At 48.2% G+C, this 16,466-nt stretch overlaps 1 pseudogene; it reads left to right on the forward strand.

Annotated features, from left to right (window-relative positions):
• The first annotated feature begins 5,435 nt into the window (after positions 1 to 5,435).
• LOC129395327 (rho-related GTP-binding protein RhoG-like) lies at positions 5,436 to 16,466 on the forward strand (annotated as a pseudogene).

Here is a 16,466-nt window from a genome sequence, read left to right on the forward strand (position 1 = left end):
GCTGGCCGGGCAGAGGGGCTCCTCACTTCCCAGTAGTGGCGGCCGGGCAGAGGCGCCCCTCACCTCCCGGATGGGGCGGCTGGCCAGGCGGGGGGCTGACCCCCCCACCTCCCTCCCGGACGGGGCGGCTGGCCGGGCAGAGGGGCTCCTCACTTCCCAGTAGGGGCGGCCGAGCAGAGGCACCCCTCACCTCCCGGATGGGGTGGCTGGCCGGGCGGGGGGCTGACCCCCCCAACTCCCTCCCACACGGGGCAGCAGGCCGGGCGGGGGGCTGACCCCCCCACCTCCCTCCCGGACGGGGCGGCTGGCCGGGCGGGGGGGCTGACCCCCCCACCTCCCTCCTGGATGGGCAGAGGGGCTCCTCACTTCCCAGTAGGGGTGGCCGGGCAGAGGCGCCCCTCACCTCCTGGACGGGGCGGCTGGCCGGGCGGGGGGCTGACCCCCCCACCTCCCTCCCGGACGGGGCGGCTGGCTGGGCAGAGGAGCTCCTCACTTCCCAGTAGGGGCGGCCAGGCAGAGGCGCCCCTCACCTCCCAGACGGCTGGCCTGGCGGGGGCTGACCCCCCACCTCCCTCCCGGACGGGGTGGCTGGCCTGGCGGGGGCTGACCCCCACCTCCCTCCCGGACTGGGTGGCTGCCGGGCGGAGACGCTCCTCACTTCCCAGACGGGGTGGCTGCCGGGCGGAGGGGCTCCTCACTTCTCAGACGGGGCGGCTGCCGGTCGGAGGGGCTCCTCACTTCTCAGACGGGGCGGTTGCCGGGCAGAGGGTCTCCTCACTTCTCAGATGGGGCGGCCGGGCAGAGACGCTCCTCACCTCCCAGACGGGGTCGCGGCCGGGCAGAGGCGCTCCTCACATCCCAGATGGGGCGGGGGGGCAGAGGCGCTCCCCACATTTCAGACGATAGGCGGCCGGGCAGAGATGCTCCTCACTTCCTAGATGGGATGGCGGCCGGGAAGAGGCGCTCCTCACTTCCTAGATGGGATGGCGGCCGGGCAGAGACGCTCCTCAATTTCCAGACTGGGCAGCCAGGCAGAGGGGCTCCTCACATCCCAGACGATGGGCGGCCAGGCAGAGACGCTCCTCACTTCCCAGACGGGGTGGCGGCCGGGCAGAGGCTGCAATCTCGGCACTTTGGGAGGCCAAGGCAGGCGGCTGGAGGTAGAGGTTGTAGCGAGCCGAGATCACGCCACTGCACTCCAGCCTGGGCACCATTGAGCACTGAGTGAACGAGACTCCGTCTGCAATCCCGGCACCTCGGGAGGCCGAGGCTGGCGGATCACTCGCGGTTAGGAGCTGGAGACCAGCCCGGCCAACACAGCGAAACCCCGTCTCCACCAAAAAAATACGAAAACCAGTCAGGCGTGGTGGCGCGTGCCTGCAATCGCAGGCACTCGGCAGGCTGAGGCAGGAGAATCAGGCAGGGAGATTGCAGTGAGCCAAGATGGCGGCAGTACAGTCCAGTTTCGGCTGGGCATCAGAGGGAGACCGTGGAAAGAGAGGGAGACCGTGGGGAAAGGGAGAGGGAGAGGGGGAGGGGGAGGGGGAGGGGAGGGAGAGGGAGCTTGTATATGTATTTCTGTCTTTTTCTTTCTATCTTCTCCTTTTGATACTCCTAAAATGCATATGTTGGTATGTCTGATGATGTCCTATAGGTCGCTCAGGTTCTGTTTATTTTTCTTCATTCTTTTGCCTCTATCTTTAGAATGGATAATTTCAATTGACTCATCTTCAAGTCTGTGATCCTTTCTTCTGCCTGCTCTAATTTCTATCTCTTTATCAATATTCTCATTTTTTCATACATTATTTCACTGATTTACTTTAATTTTTTGTACATTGTTTCCTTTAGCTCACTGAACATATTTAAGACAGGTGATTAGGCCGGGTGCGGTGGCTCACGCCTGTAATCCCAGCACTTTGGGAGGCCAAGGTGGGCGGATCACGAGGTCAGAAGATTGAGACCATCCTGGCTAACACGGTGAAACCCCATCTCTACTAAAAATACAAAAAATTAGCCAGGCGTGGTGGTGGGCGCCTGTAGTCCCAGCTACTCGGGAGGCTGAGGCAGGAGAATGGCATGAACCTGGGAGGCGGAGCTTGCAGTGAGCCGAGATTGCGACTCCAGCCTGGGCGACAGAGTGAGACTCTGTCTCAAAAAAAAAAAAAAAAGACAGGTGATTAATATCTTTGACTAGTAATTCCAATTTCTGAGCCTCCTCTGGGATGGTTTCTGTCAAATTCTGTTTTTCCTGTGGTTGGGCCATACTTTCTTTTTTCTTTTTTTTTTTCTTTGAGACGGAGTCTTGCTCTGTAGCCCAGGCTGGAGTGCAGTGGCACGATCTTGGCTCACTGCAGCCTCTGCCTCCCAGGCTCAAGCAATTCTTCTGCCTCAGCCTCCTGAGTAGCTGGGATTACAGGCATGCACCACCATGTCCGGCTAATTTTTGTATTTTTAGTAGAGACGGGGTTTCACCATGTTGGTCAGGCTGGTCTCAAACTTCTGACCTCGTGATCCACCCACCTCGGCCTCCCAAAGTGCTGGGATTACAGGCGTGAGCCACCGCGCCCAGCCTTACTTTCTTGTTTATTTGTATGTTTTATAATTCATTTGAGAACTGGACATTTTAAGTATTATTTTGTAGTAACTCTGGAGATCTAAATCTCCTCCTCAGGGATTGCTGAATCTTGCTTGTTGAAGGCCGGAGCTATCTGTTTGTGACTTCCACAAACTAATTTTTGCAAATTGTATATTCCTTGTTGTGTGTGGCCACTAAAGTTTCTGTTCTGTTATCTCTGAGGTCAGTCGATGACCTGACAAAGATTTCCTTAAATTTCTGGCTCTCCTTATAAGGCTACCTTCTTTTGAAAGAAGAAAAGAAAAAAAATAAATAAAATTTCTGGCTGTCAAGCTATGAAAAGACATGAAGGAAGCTTAAATGCAATTACTAACTGAAAGAAGCCAATCTGAAAAGGCTACATACTGGATGATTTCAACTATATGACATTCTGGAAAGGGCAAAACTATGGAGATGTTAAAAAGATCTGTGGTTGCCAGGGGTTGGGGGGAAGAGGGATGAATACGTGGAGTACAGAGGATTTTTAAGACAGGGAAACTATTCTGTATGATACCATAATAGTGAAAACATGTCATTATACATTTGTCAAAACCCATAGAATGTATAATACCAAGAGTGAACCTTAAAATAAACTACGGACTTTTGAATGATAGTAATGTGTCAGTGTAGGCTCAACAATTATTTATTCACTTATTTATTTTAATTTAATTTAATTTTATTTTATTTTCTGAGACAGAGTCTTGCTATGTCACCCAGGCTGGAGTGCAGTGGCGTGATCTCGGCTCACTGCAAGCTCCGCCTCCCGGGTTCACGCCATTCTGCTGCCTCAGCCTCCCCAGCAGCTGGGACTACAGGTGCCTGCCGCCACGCCCAGCTAATTTTTTTGTATTTTTAGTAGAGACGGGGTTTCACCGTGTTAGCCAGGATGGTCTCAATCTCCTGACCTCATGATCCGCCCGCCTCGGCCTCCCAAAGTGCTGGGATTACAGGTGTGAGCCACCGCGCCCAGCCTCATTTTATTTTTGAGACTGAGTTTCGCTCTTGTTGCCCAGGCTGGAGTGCAATGGCGCAATCTTGGCTAACAGCAACCTCTGCCTCTGGGTTCAAGCGATTCTCCTGCCTTAGCCTCCCGAGTAGCTGGGATTACAGGCATGCGCCACCACGCTCAGCCAATTTTGTATTTTTAGTAGAGACGGGGTTTCTCCATGTTGGTCAGGCTGGTCTCGAACTCCCGACCTCAGGTGATCTGCCTGCCTCGGCCTCCCAAAGTGCTGGGATTATAGGCATGAGTCACCGCACCCGGCCAACAATTATTTATTTATTTATTTTTCAGATGGAGTCTCACTCTGTCACCCAGGCTGGAGTGCAGTGGCGTGATCTTGGCTCACTGCAACCTCCAACTCCTGGGTTCAAGCGATTCTCGTGCCTTAGCCTCCCGAGTAGCTGGGATTACAGGTGCGTGCCACCATGCCCGGCTAATTTTTGTATTTTTAATGGAGACAGGGTTTACACCATGTTGGCCAGGCTAGTCTTGAACTCCTGACCTCAAGTGATCCACCCACCTCGGCTTCTAAAAGTGCTGGGATTACAGGCATGAGCCACCATGCCCGGTCAGCTCAACAATAGCACACTGTTCTTTGTTCTCTTTTTCCATTCTGATGCTAGAGTTTGATAGTAGGGGAGGTTGTGGGGTGCAGCACGGAATATATGGGAACTCTCTGTACTTTCCACTTGATTTTACTGTGAACTTAAAATTGCTCTAAAAAATAAAGTCTATTTTTGGTAGAAACAGGGTTTCATCGTGTTGCCCAGGCTAGTCTCAAACTCCTGAACTCATGCAATCTGCCCACTTCAGCTTTGCAAAGTGCTGGAATTATTAGGCATGGGCCACTGTGCCCTACCTGGAAATATATTAATGTAAGGTTTTTTTTTTTTTGAGGGAGTCTCGCTCTATTGCCCAGGCTGGAGTGCAGTGGCATGATCTCGGCTCACTGTAACCTCCACCTCCCAGGTTCAAGCGATTCTCCTGCCCCAGCCTCCCGAGTAGCTGGGACAACAGGCACGCACCACCACACCTGGCCAATTTTTGTATTTTTAGTAGAGATGGGGTTTTGCCATGTTGGCCAGGCTGGTCTCGCACTCCTGACCTCAGATGATCTGCCTGCCTCAGCCTACCAGTGTGCTGAGATTACAGGCGTGAGCAACCGCACCTGGCCTATTAATGTAAGGCTGTTACACTCTCTGTGAAATAGTATAATATTTGAAGGTAGATGGTGATAGGTTAAAAATGTCTCTATAAACCTGTAAGCAACCACTAAAATAAAACAAAGAGGAATAGCTAATAACCCAATATAGGAGATATAATGGAATAAAAGTAATATTGACTAATCCAAAAGAAGTCAGAAAAAGAGAACAAAGAGATGGGACGAATAAAAACCCAAATCTAATTATATTAACAATCATTAAACTTAGATGTTCTTAACACCCTAATTACAGGGTAGAGATGATCAGATTGGGTAGAAAAGCAAGATTTGCCAGGTGCAGTGGTTCACACCTATAATTTCAGCACTTTGGGAGCTGAAGGCAGGTGTATTGCTTGACCCCAGGAGTTCAAGACCAGCCTGGGCAACACAGAGACCTGTCTCTGCAAAAAATAAAACTAGACAGGTGGCTGGGCACGGTGGCTCATGCCTGTAATCCTAGCACTTTGGGAGGCCGAGAAGAGCAGATCACCTGAGGTCAGGAATTTGAGACCAACCTGGCCAACACGGCGAAGCCCCCTCTCTACTAAAAATACAAACATTAGCCAGGTGTGGTGGCACATGCCTGTAGTCTCAGCTACTTAGGAGGCTGAGGCAGGAGAATCGCTTGAACCCGGGAGGTGGAGGTTGCAGTGAGCCGAGATCGCACCACTGCACTCCAGCCTGGATAACAGAGCAAGACTCTGTCTCAACAAAACAAAACAAAACATAACAAAACAAAACAGCAAAGACACAGGCCGCATGCATAATTCTAACACTTTGGGAGGCTGAGGTGGGCAGATCACTTGAGCCCAAGAGTTCGAGACCAGCCTGGGCAACATGGTGAAACCCTGTCTCTACAAAAAATACAAAAATTAGCTGGGCGTGGTGGTGCTCACCTGTAGTGGAGAGGCTGTGGTGGGAGGATCACCTGAGCCCAGGAGGTGGAGGCTGGGGTGAGCTGTGGTCATACCACTGCACTCCAGCCTAGGGACAGAGTGAGATTCTGTCTCAAAAAATAAATGAATAAAGAAAATTAATTAAAAATTTTAAATTTATTTATTTTAAAATTATAAAAACAATAAATAAAAATTAAAAATGTAATATACCAAAAACCACTGAATTGTAAATTTTAAATGGTGTATGAATTTATATCTCAGTAAAGCTGTACGATTCCATTTATATAAAACTCTTGGAAATTCAAACTAATGTACACTGATAGAAAGGAACTGTAATTCTCGCACTACCTCATTGTCTTTTTTTTTTTTTTTTAAGATTATATTTGTTTTGGAGACTGGGCTCTCGCAATGTTGCCTAGGCTGGACTTGAACTCCTGGGCTCAAGCGATCCTCTCCCACTCAGCCTCCAGAGTAGCTGGGACTACAGGCGGGCACCACCACACTCGGTTTGTGTTTTTGTTTATTTTTTTAATAATTATTTTATTTAAAAAATTATTTTTTGGTTTGTTTGTTGAGACAGAGTTTCGTTCTTGTTGCCCAAGCTGGAGCGCAATGGTGCGATTTTGGCTCATTGCAAGTTCAAGTGATTCGCGTGCCTCAGTCTCCTGAGTAGCTGGGATTACAGGCATGCGCCGCCACGCCTGGCTAATTTTGTATTTTTAGTACAGATGGGGTTTCACCATGTTGGTCAGGCTGGTCTCGAACTCCTGACCTCAGGTCATCGCACCTCTGTCTCCCAAAGTGTTGGGATTACAGGCGTGAGCCACTGCACCTGGCCTTTTTTTTTTTTTTTTTTGAGATGGAGTTTTGCTCTTGTCGCCCAGGCTGGAGTGCAATGGCATGATCTTGGCTCACTGCAACCTCGGCCTCCCGAGTTCAAGCGATTCTCCTGCCTCAGCCTCCCGAGCAGCTGGGATTATAGGCGCACGCCACCATACCCGGCTAATTTTTGTATTTTTAGTAGAGATGGGGTTTCATCATGTTGGTCAGGCTGGTCTCGAACTCCTGACCTCAGTTGATCCCCTCCCCCTCCCCCCATCGCCACCTCGGCCTCCCAAAGTGCTGAGATTACAGGCGTGAGCCATCGCGCCCACCCAAATTTTTTTTTTTTACCTCATTGTCTTTACTTACTTTTTTTTTTCTCTCAAATACTTTCTCATGTCCGTGTCTCTTTATGTTAATATTAGTCCAAAGGAGAAAATAGGACTTGGGGATCTGGGGAACACGGGGTGGTCTCACTTTGCCAAGGGAAAGATGAGGTTTGGGGGTTCCTGGGCTAAGTAACTCGTACTGAGGTCGCGATCTAAGTAGTCCTCGATTACCTGAAGATGTAGTGTAGAAGCCTGTGACTTACAGTGAGGCTGGCCCTAGAACTTCACTTCCCAGGAGGTCTCAGGCATCGAGTGGAGACTGTGTCCGACAACGGAGTGGGACTTGGTCGCAGTTCGCAGAACCTGCACAGCCCAACTCAAGACGCCCGGGAGGCTCTGGCATTCGAATGGCTCTGGAGAATGATCGGATTGAGAACCCCCGAGCCAATCCCTAACTGCGATCTTCTCTCTCCGAGTCTCCCTATCCCCCAGGAGGTTGTTTTAGAGACGGTTGTCTTATGAGCCACTCCCTGGATGGAAGGGATTTGAGGATGGGGTGAGGTGTGTGTATGTCAGGGAGATTGAGCCAGCTTTCCTGTATGTGAATCCGATGGAGGGTACCTCTCTGTCCCAGCCTCACACGTCCATGTGAAGCCCCGGAATCAACTACCCTTGGTGGAGAAGGATGTGTGTGAAGTGTCAAACGGGCTTGTGGTGTAAGTTGATGGATCACTAGGCTTGCCTGTCCTTCATTTAAATTTCCAAGTGCAAGATAGTCTCCTCTGGCTCAGGGCTGGGGAGGGTTCAAGTGGCTTGCTTCATCTCGGAGTGTCCTAGAGTCTCTTTTAACCTGTCTTGAACCAAATAAGTCAGTCTCCCCTGATTCAGTAGATAAACTAAGTTGCAGAAAGTAGAGTAGATTAAAAATGGGGTCTTCTATTGAATTATTTGGGTTTCAGAAAGTTAGAGAGAGCCATTCAAGTGGATGTAAACTCAGACTTGTGGGAAGACGGTTGACACATGGAGAATGTGTTAGAAACAGTACCACTTTGAGCTGGACTCTTGTCTTGACTGTTGTTAGGACTTTCATATTGTGTGTCTAGCCCAGGAGACAGTTGACTGCCAGGCAGACTGTACCTGTGGAGAAGGATGCTTTAGGACAAGCTTGTCCAACCCGTGGCCCAACACAAATTTGTAAACTCTCTTAAAACAATTTTTTTTTGCAATTTTTGTTTTTTTTAGCACATCAGAATCGTTAGTGTATTTTATGTTTGGCCCAAGACAATTATTCTTCTTCCAATGTGCAGGAAAGCCAAAAGATATGGACACCACTGCTTTAGTAGATGAGGTTGGAAGACTTTTAAGACATTGTAATACCAGGGTTAGGAGTGAATGACTCACTCAGGGGCCTTCTGGGGTGCTGTCTCGACAGCTCCAGGCCTCTCCCAGTTTCCAATCCTTTAAGCATACCTAAAGATCTCTGATTTATTTGTTTGATTTATTTATTTATTTATTTATTTATTTATTTATTTATTTATTTATTTCAGACAGGGTCTGGCTCTGTCACTCAGGTTGGAGTGTTGGCCAGGCTGGTCTTGAACTCCTGACTTCAAGTGATCTGCCCTCCTCAGCTTCCCAAACTGCTGGGATTACAGGCGTGAGCCACCGTGCCCGGCCTGTCCCTAAGAGTTTTACTCTGGTTCAGCAACTGCCTAAGTTGCACTGTTGTTCTGGAAGCAGTCACTTTGAGCAGAGGTGTTGGACACTGGATGATACCTAGAGGAAGCTGGGAAAATGAGTTGCACAGACAGTAATTGTTGTAGGAATTCAGAGGGGAAATACATTTATCCAGATCAGGAAAGTCAAAGAAGGCTATTCTCGAGGAAGGTGGTGATGACTGTGCCCCTTTTCTATCGACCTTGTGTGTTTGATCCTTATGCCTATTCCTAGATGGAAAAAGAACCGGCTGATGGTCAGTGAATACCCTGGGGTGGTTTCCTACCAGAGTTAAATTATGCTCTGGACTTATTTTAGCTGTGGAACCTGTGCTAAAGAAGACTTCTAGGTGGGAGGCCTCGCCACTCAGAATTGGCTCTGTGTGGGCAGAGAGCAACCCCTAGTGGGCTTGTGGAAAGCATATTCTGAAAGCCACTTTTCTTCTTCTTTTTTTTTCTTTTTGAGACAGGGTCTCCATCTGTCATCCAGGCTGGAGTCCAATGGTGTGATCATAGCTCACTGCAGCCTCGATCTCCCAGGCTCAAGCAATCCTCCCACCTCAGCATCCCAAGTAGCTGGGACTACAGGTACGTGTCACCACGCCTGGCTAATTTTTTTTTATTTTTAGTGAGACGAAGTCTCACTATATTGCCCAGGCTGGCCTCAAACTTCTGAGCTCAAGGAATCCTCCCACCTCAGCCTCCCAAAATCCTGGGATTACAGGCATGAACCACACACCCGGCTCACTTTTCTTTATTCTGACCAAAATGAGGTGTTGTGTTTGTTTTTGCCTATGATATGGGCCTAATGTAGACCTTAGCTAATGAGACAACAGAATGGGGGATGTCTCTATTTCCCCAAATCCTCAAGGTGAGAAATAAATTGATTCTCAATTTTTTTTCTGTAACCAAATATATATGATTATTTAATGCCCTTTCCTCTGTGCTCTGACACTTAAAGAAGGTACTGCTATAAGAATTAGGTCTGAAATTAGGGCAGTAGTTAAGAACCTACAGAAAGTAGAGTACTTCGGGACCTAAATTGAGGGCAAGGCATTGATGGGGTATTAATATGGGGGTATAAATATAGGAACTCATAATAAACAAGCTTCTTGGAGATCATCTCTGCCATATCATTTACTGTGAAATACTGATTCATGAAGAAATGGATGAGTATGGTGGCATTAAGACCTGTAGTTTTACTCACATAAGGTTGAAGGGGATGAGACTCCTGGTTTATCTAGCATTGTAACCATATTACAGAATTTTTGCCTTCTCCAGTAGTAGAATAGTAGAATTATTAAGAAGACATAGTAGCTTCTAACACTTAATGAGTACTGGCTATGTGAGAGAGACTAATAAGTACTACGCATGCCTTCTTTCATTTAACCCTCAGGTTAAAAATTTTCTCTGGCTGGGTGCGGTGGCTCATGCCTGTGATCCCAGCACTTTGAGAGGCAGAGGCAGGTGGATCACTTGAGGCTAGGAGTTCAAGACCAGCCTGGTCAACACGGTGAAACCCTGTCTCTACTAAAAACGCAAAAATTAGCTGGGCGTGGTGGCACATGCCTATAATTCCAGCTACTCGGGAGGCTGAGGCACAAAAATCGTTTGAACCCAGGAGGCAGAGGCTGCAGTAAGCTGAGATGCACCCCTGCACTCTAGCCCGGGTGACAGAGCAAGACTCTGCCAAAAAACAAAAACAAAAACAAAAACAAAAACGACAAAACTTTCCCAAGTTCACAAAGATTAGAGGGAGAACTGGGTTTTGCCTCCTGACTTCAGAGCCCAGACTCTTAACCATTTCTTTTTTCTTTCTTTCTTTTTTTTTGAGACAAGAGTCTTGCTCTGTCACCCAGGCTGGAATGCAATGGCGTGACCTTGGCTCAATGCAACCTCTGCCTCCTGGGCTCAAGCGATTCTCCTGCCTCAGCCTCCTGAGTAGCTGGAATTACAGGTATGTGCCACCGCGTATGGCTAATTTTTGTATTTTTAGTAGAGATGGGGTTTTGCCATGTTGGCCAGGCCGGCCTCGAACTCCTGACCTCAGGTGATCTGCCCGCCTCCGCCTCCTAAAGTGCTGGGAATACAGGCGTGAGCCACCGCGCCTAGCCCTCTTAACCATTTCTCTAGCTGAGTGTGACTTGTCTGCCTTTCTCTCCAGTATTGTGATGTCTCTGTTTTTCAGGAATGGAGGTTCCTCTGCTGGCTCTATAGCCAGAGACCCAAAGTGACAGCCATGTTTCTTGATTCAACCCTGGAAACCTTCTATGATAATTTTTAAAAATTACTAACCATTTATTGAGCACCTACAATATTTTAGTACCTTTGATACAGTAGATCCAGACCTTACGATAACGGTGTAACACAAATACCTATGTGGATGAATGGTTTTTAATCTTTTTGAGCTCACCCAAAGATTAAAAAGCCTTCTGTGAGATACTGGTGACAGCTCTGGACCTTCTTTCCAGAAAAATTCACTTATGCACATATACATAGTATTGTACACAACTTCGGAAGAGGCTTCTAGGACCTACTGAAGCCCATCCTCTAGTAGTCCACAGACTCCAGGGTAAGAACTCTTGACTTATACAACCCTTTGTAGCTGACTCTTGTATGGCATTAAGGGTATAGAGTGTGTGGGAGGCATCCTATCTTCCTCATCTTCTCCTCAGAGAGAAATGTTTAGAATAGCTCCCTACATTAACCAAGCATCTCTGAATATTCTTTCTGTCTCTCTTGTACATAGGACTACAAGGGAAGAATGCAGACAATCAAATGTGTGGTTGTAGGAGATGAGGCTATAGGTAAAACCTGCCTCCTCATCAGTTATACAACAAATGTCTTTCCTGAGGAGTATATCCCCCCACTGTCTTTGACAACTATAGCGTCCAGACATCCGTGGATGGGCAAATCGTTAGCCTGAACACGTGGGACACTGCTGGCCAAGAGGAGTATGATGACTGCGAACACTCTCCTAACCCCAGACCAGTATCTTTGTTATTTGTTTTTCCTCTGGGAACCCATCCTCTTATGCCAATGTGAGGCATAAGTGGCACCCAGAGGTCTCCCATCATTGCCCCAATGTGCCTGTTCTGCTGGTAGGCACCAAGAGGGACCTGTGGAGTAACCTTGAGACAGTGAAGAAGCTGAAGGAGCAGAGCCTAGTACCCACGACTCCCCAGCAAGGCACTTCCCTGGCTAAGCAGTTGGGGACTGTGAAGTATCTGGAATATTCGGCCCTGATGCAGGATGGGGTGCATGAGGTATTTTTAGAAGCTGTCCGGGCTGTGCTTTACCCTGCTACAAAGAACACCAAGAAGTACATCCTCTTATAGCTTCTAGGTGCCACTTGGGGACTGCAACTAAGAAGTATAAGGGTGATATTCCTTTGTCAGCAGTTAAAGAGTGCCAGCATGAGCCATTGCAGAAACCCTAGACTGCAGGATATTCAGCTCTTGGAGGAACAAAGACAGACTTGTTTGTACATGGCTGCTTTGAAGTTTGGTCTGACCTTTTGGAGGAAGGTGTGTGTGTGTGTGTGTGTGTGTGTGTGTGTGTGTGTGTGTGTGTGTGTGTGTCTCCCTCGTCAAAGTGGTAAGAGGAGGTGCCACTCAGTGCTGTTCTTTTCTCTCCTGGCCAGGCAATGACTAAGCAGAGCAGCTTAGGACTGTTCATTGTAGACTTTTGCTTGTCTGCTTTTAAATCTAATTGGAGCTTTCCTTGCTATATTTACCACTGAGCAAGTGCCTCATGGAAGGACAAGTTTATCTGGTTTTATTTATTATTATTATTATTGTTATTATTATTTTTTTGAGATGGAGTTTCTTTCTTGTCACCCAGGCTGGAGTGCAATGACGCCATCTCGGCTCACTGCAACCTCCACCTCCCAGGTTCAAGCGATTTTCCTGCCTCAGTCTCCTGAGTAGCTGGGATTACAGGCGCCCGCCACCATGCCCGGCTAATTCTTTTGTATTTTTAGTAGAGACAGGGTTTCACCATGTTGGCCAGGCTGGTCTTGAACTCCTAACCTCAGGTGATCCACCCACCTCAGCCTCCCAAAGTGCTGGGATTACAGGTGTAAGCCACCGTGCCCAGCTTATTTTTATTATTTTTTTGAGAGAGAATCTCACTCTGTCACCCAGGCTGGAGTGCAGTGGCACGATCTTGGCTGACTGCAACCTCCACCTCCTAAGTTTCAAGCAATTCTCCTGCCTCCTGCCTCAGCCTCCTGAGTATCTGGGACCATAGGCACGCACTACCACACCTGGCTAATTTTTGTATTTTTAGTAGAGACGGAGTCTCACCATGTTGGCCAGGCTGATCTCAAATTCCTGACCTCAGGTGATCCGCCTGCCTCTGCCTCCCAAATTGCTGGGATTATAGGTGTGAGCCACCATGCCCGGCTGGTTATCCAGTTTTTAAATCTCATTGCTTTAAACTTTCTCATATATGAATTTTTTTTTTTCGGTTATTGAGACAGAGTCTCGCTTTGTCATCCATGGAGGCTGGACTGCAGTGGCAGTGGCATGAACATGGCTCACTGCCATCTCGACCTCCCAGGCTCAAGGGATCCTCTTGCCTCAGCCCCCCAAGTAGCTGGGACCATGAGTGCGTGTCACCATGTCTGGTTAATTTTTGTATTTTTGTAGAGATGGTGTTTCACCATGTTGCCCAGGCTGGTCTTGAACTCCTGAGCTCAAGTGATCCTCCCATCTTGGCCTCCCAAAGTACTGGGATTACAGGTGTGAGCCACCGTGCCTGGCCGACTAATTTTTGAAAACCATATTATGGGCCAGGTGCGGTGGCTCACGCAGGTAATCCCAGCACTTTGGGAGGCCAAGGCAGGCAGATCACGAGGTCAGGAGATCAAGACCATCCTAATACGGTGAAACCCCGTCTCTACTAAAAATACAAAAAAAATTAGCTGGGCGTGGTGGCGGGTGCCTGTAGTCCCAGCTACTCCAGAGGCTGAGGCAGGAGAATGGCATGAGCCCGGGAGGCGGAGCTTGCAGTGAGCCGAGATAGCGCCACTGCACTCCAGCCTGGGCAACAGAGTGACACTCTGTCTCAAAAAAATAAATAAATAAATAAATAAATAAAACCATATTATGTGTGATTCCTGGGTGTTCCCAGTGTTGACATGTTTCTCCCATTCTTGAGATGAGACATGTTCACAAAAATGGTTTAGGAGCATTTTTTAAAGTTCTGTGAGTTGGTAATAGATGTTCCTTAAAAGAGTTCTGTGAGAAGAACAGAACTCTGTTCTTCCTACTGGGGATTAAAAAAAAAAAAAAAAGGAAAAACGGTTCTGTCATCAAATAAGCTCAAGAACCAGCAATTTAAAATAGTGCTGAGCGCGGTTGCTCATGCCTATAATCCCAGCACTTCGGGATGCCAAAGCGTGTGGATGGCTTGAGCTCAGGAGTTTTAGACCAACCTGGGCAACATGGCGAAACTGTCTCTACAAAATATGTGAATATTAGCCGGGTGTGGTGGTGTGCGCCTGTAGTCCCAGCTACTGGAGGGGCTGAGGTGGGAGGATCACTTGATCCCGGGAGGTTGAGGCTGCTGTGAGCTGGGTTTGTACCACTGTACTCCAGCCTGGGTGACAAAGAGAGGCTCTGTCTCAAAAATAAACAAATAAATAAATGAAACTGAACAGGTTCTTTAATGGCAAGACTTTATAACTTAATATGATGTATGTAACATTTCTCAAACTTATTTCACCACTGAATTTTTTTTTGGTCCCATGCAACACCTATTAATATGTTTGGTGACAATATTTCTTTTTTTTTTTTTGAGATGGAGTCTCGCTCTGTCGCCCAGGCTGGAGTGCAGTGGCGTGATCTCGGCTCACTGCAACCTCCGCCTCCCGGGTTCAAGCAATTCTCTGCCTCAGACTCCTAAGTAGCTGGGATTACAGGAACCCGCCACTGCGCCGGGCTACTTTTTGTATTTTTAGTAGAAACAGGGTTTCACCACCTTGGCTAGGCTGGTCTTGAACTCATGACCTTGTGATCCACCCGCCTCAGCCTCCCAAAGTGCTGGGATTACAGGCGTGAGCCACTGCGCCCGGCTGATACCATTTCAAAGAATGGGTTAATGGGAACTAGGAATTTCCAAGGAAGAGGCTGTAAAACCAAAAAGCATAATGTAGTCTTGTTCTTTTTGATGCTTTCCTCTTCATGCCTTTGAGACAAATGTTTATCAGCATGATCTTGTTATTTGTTCCTTTGCTTTGGGAGATGGGTCTGGCACTTAGTCATGATAGTAGTGCATTGGAGGTGGGATCTGACAGTGAGATCTGCTATCACATCCTGATAACACTATGGGCCTTGTGATGTGGAATTACCAATCCCTCTGAAAAAAAGCTTGTGTCTAAGTCTTCCGTGTGGCCCCTCTGTCACTTTCAGCTTTAAGAATAGACCACTCAAGGTTAACCCACAACAGGGTGCAGTGGCTCACTCCTGTAATCCCAGCTACTCACGAGGCTGAGGCAGGAGGATCGCTTGAGGCCAGGAGTTCCAGAGCAGCCTGGGCAACATAGGGAGACCCCCATCTCTATTAAACATTAAAAGAAAAAGGAGAAAAAAATAAGTTAACCCCCTAAATAAAACTAACAAATAAAATACTGTCCTGCCAGTCATTGTTGGAGTTCTGTACTTTTTCTGAGACTTCTCTTCTGCCCTTGTGTCTGGGTTTAGCTGTTCTGAGTCTACACAGGCTGCCTTGCTTGCTTCCTGTCCTTCCCTGCTTGGAACATCTCCCTGTGTGTTTATTCAGCTCTGTGTGTCTTTTGAGGTCTTTTAGTTGCTCCAAGAGAGTTTTAGCATGTTTGATCCATATCTTTTTTTTTCTTTTTTGAGACGGAGTCTCACTTTGTCACCCAGACTGGAGTGCAGTGGTGCTATCTCAGCTCACTGCAACCTCCACCTCCTGGGCTCAAGCGATTTTCCTGCCTCAGCCTCCCAAGTAGCTAGGGTTACAGGCGCCCGCCACCACACTCAGCTAATTTTTGTATTTTCAGTAGAGACAGCGTTTCACCATGTTGGCCAGGCTGGTCTCGAACTCCTGACCCCTGGTGATCCACCCGCCTGTGCTTCCCAAAGTGCTGGGATTACAGGTGTGAGCCACCGAGTCTGGCCCAGATCTATATCTCTAGCCACTGAGGTCGTTCCCCTTGTGGTTATAAAGCAGTTCAAGTTTTGCTGGAGTTGCTAAGCTTGCTCCGGGGCAATAAGAGTCAGATTTCGACTGGGCGCGGTGGCTCACGCCTGTAATCCCAGCACTTTGGGAGGCCGAGGCGGGTGGATCACGAGGTCAAGAGATCGAGACCATCCTGGCTAACACGGTGAAACCCCGTCTCTACTAAAAATACAAAAAATTAGCCAGGCATGGTGACGGGTGCCTGTAGTCCCAGCTACTCGGGAGGCAGAGGCAGGAGAATGGCGTGAACCCGGGAGGCGGAGCTTGCAGTAAGCAGAGATCACGCCACTGCACTCCAGCCTGGGCGACAGAGCGAGACTCCATCTCAAAAAAAAAAAAAGTCAGATTCCACGTCCTAGTGGGCCTGCTTCTCTTCCCTGCTTGTATTTTTGACCTTTTTCATTTGATCTGGAAGGAAAACTTACTTCTTCACCTAGTGCACAGTGGTTGATAACTCCACTGTGCACACATGCTCCCTGCCAAATAGCATTGGGTTTTTGAGAGTTTGGGAAATGAAGCTAAAGGATTGCATGGTCCCCACCCCCTGCAGTGGGTAAGGTGTCTGTGCTTTGTTCTGTGGTAGCCTCCCTGTTGCTCTTTGACAAGGTTTGGTCAGCATAGCCTCCTGGATAGGGGTGACAGATAAAATACACGATGACCTGTTAAATTTGAACTTC

The sequence above is a fragment of the Pan paniscus genome, chromosome X (genome assembly GCF_029289425.2).
Source record: "Pan paniscus chromosome X, NHGRI_mPanPan1-v2.0_pri, whole genome shotgun sequence".
Lineage (NCBI taxonomy): Eukaryota > Metazoa > Chordata > Mammalia > Primates > Hominidae > Pan > Pan paniscus.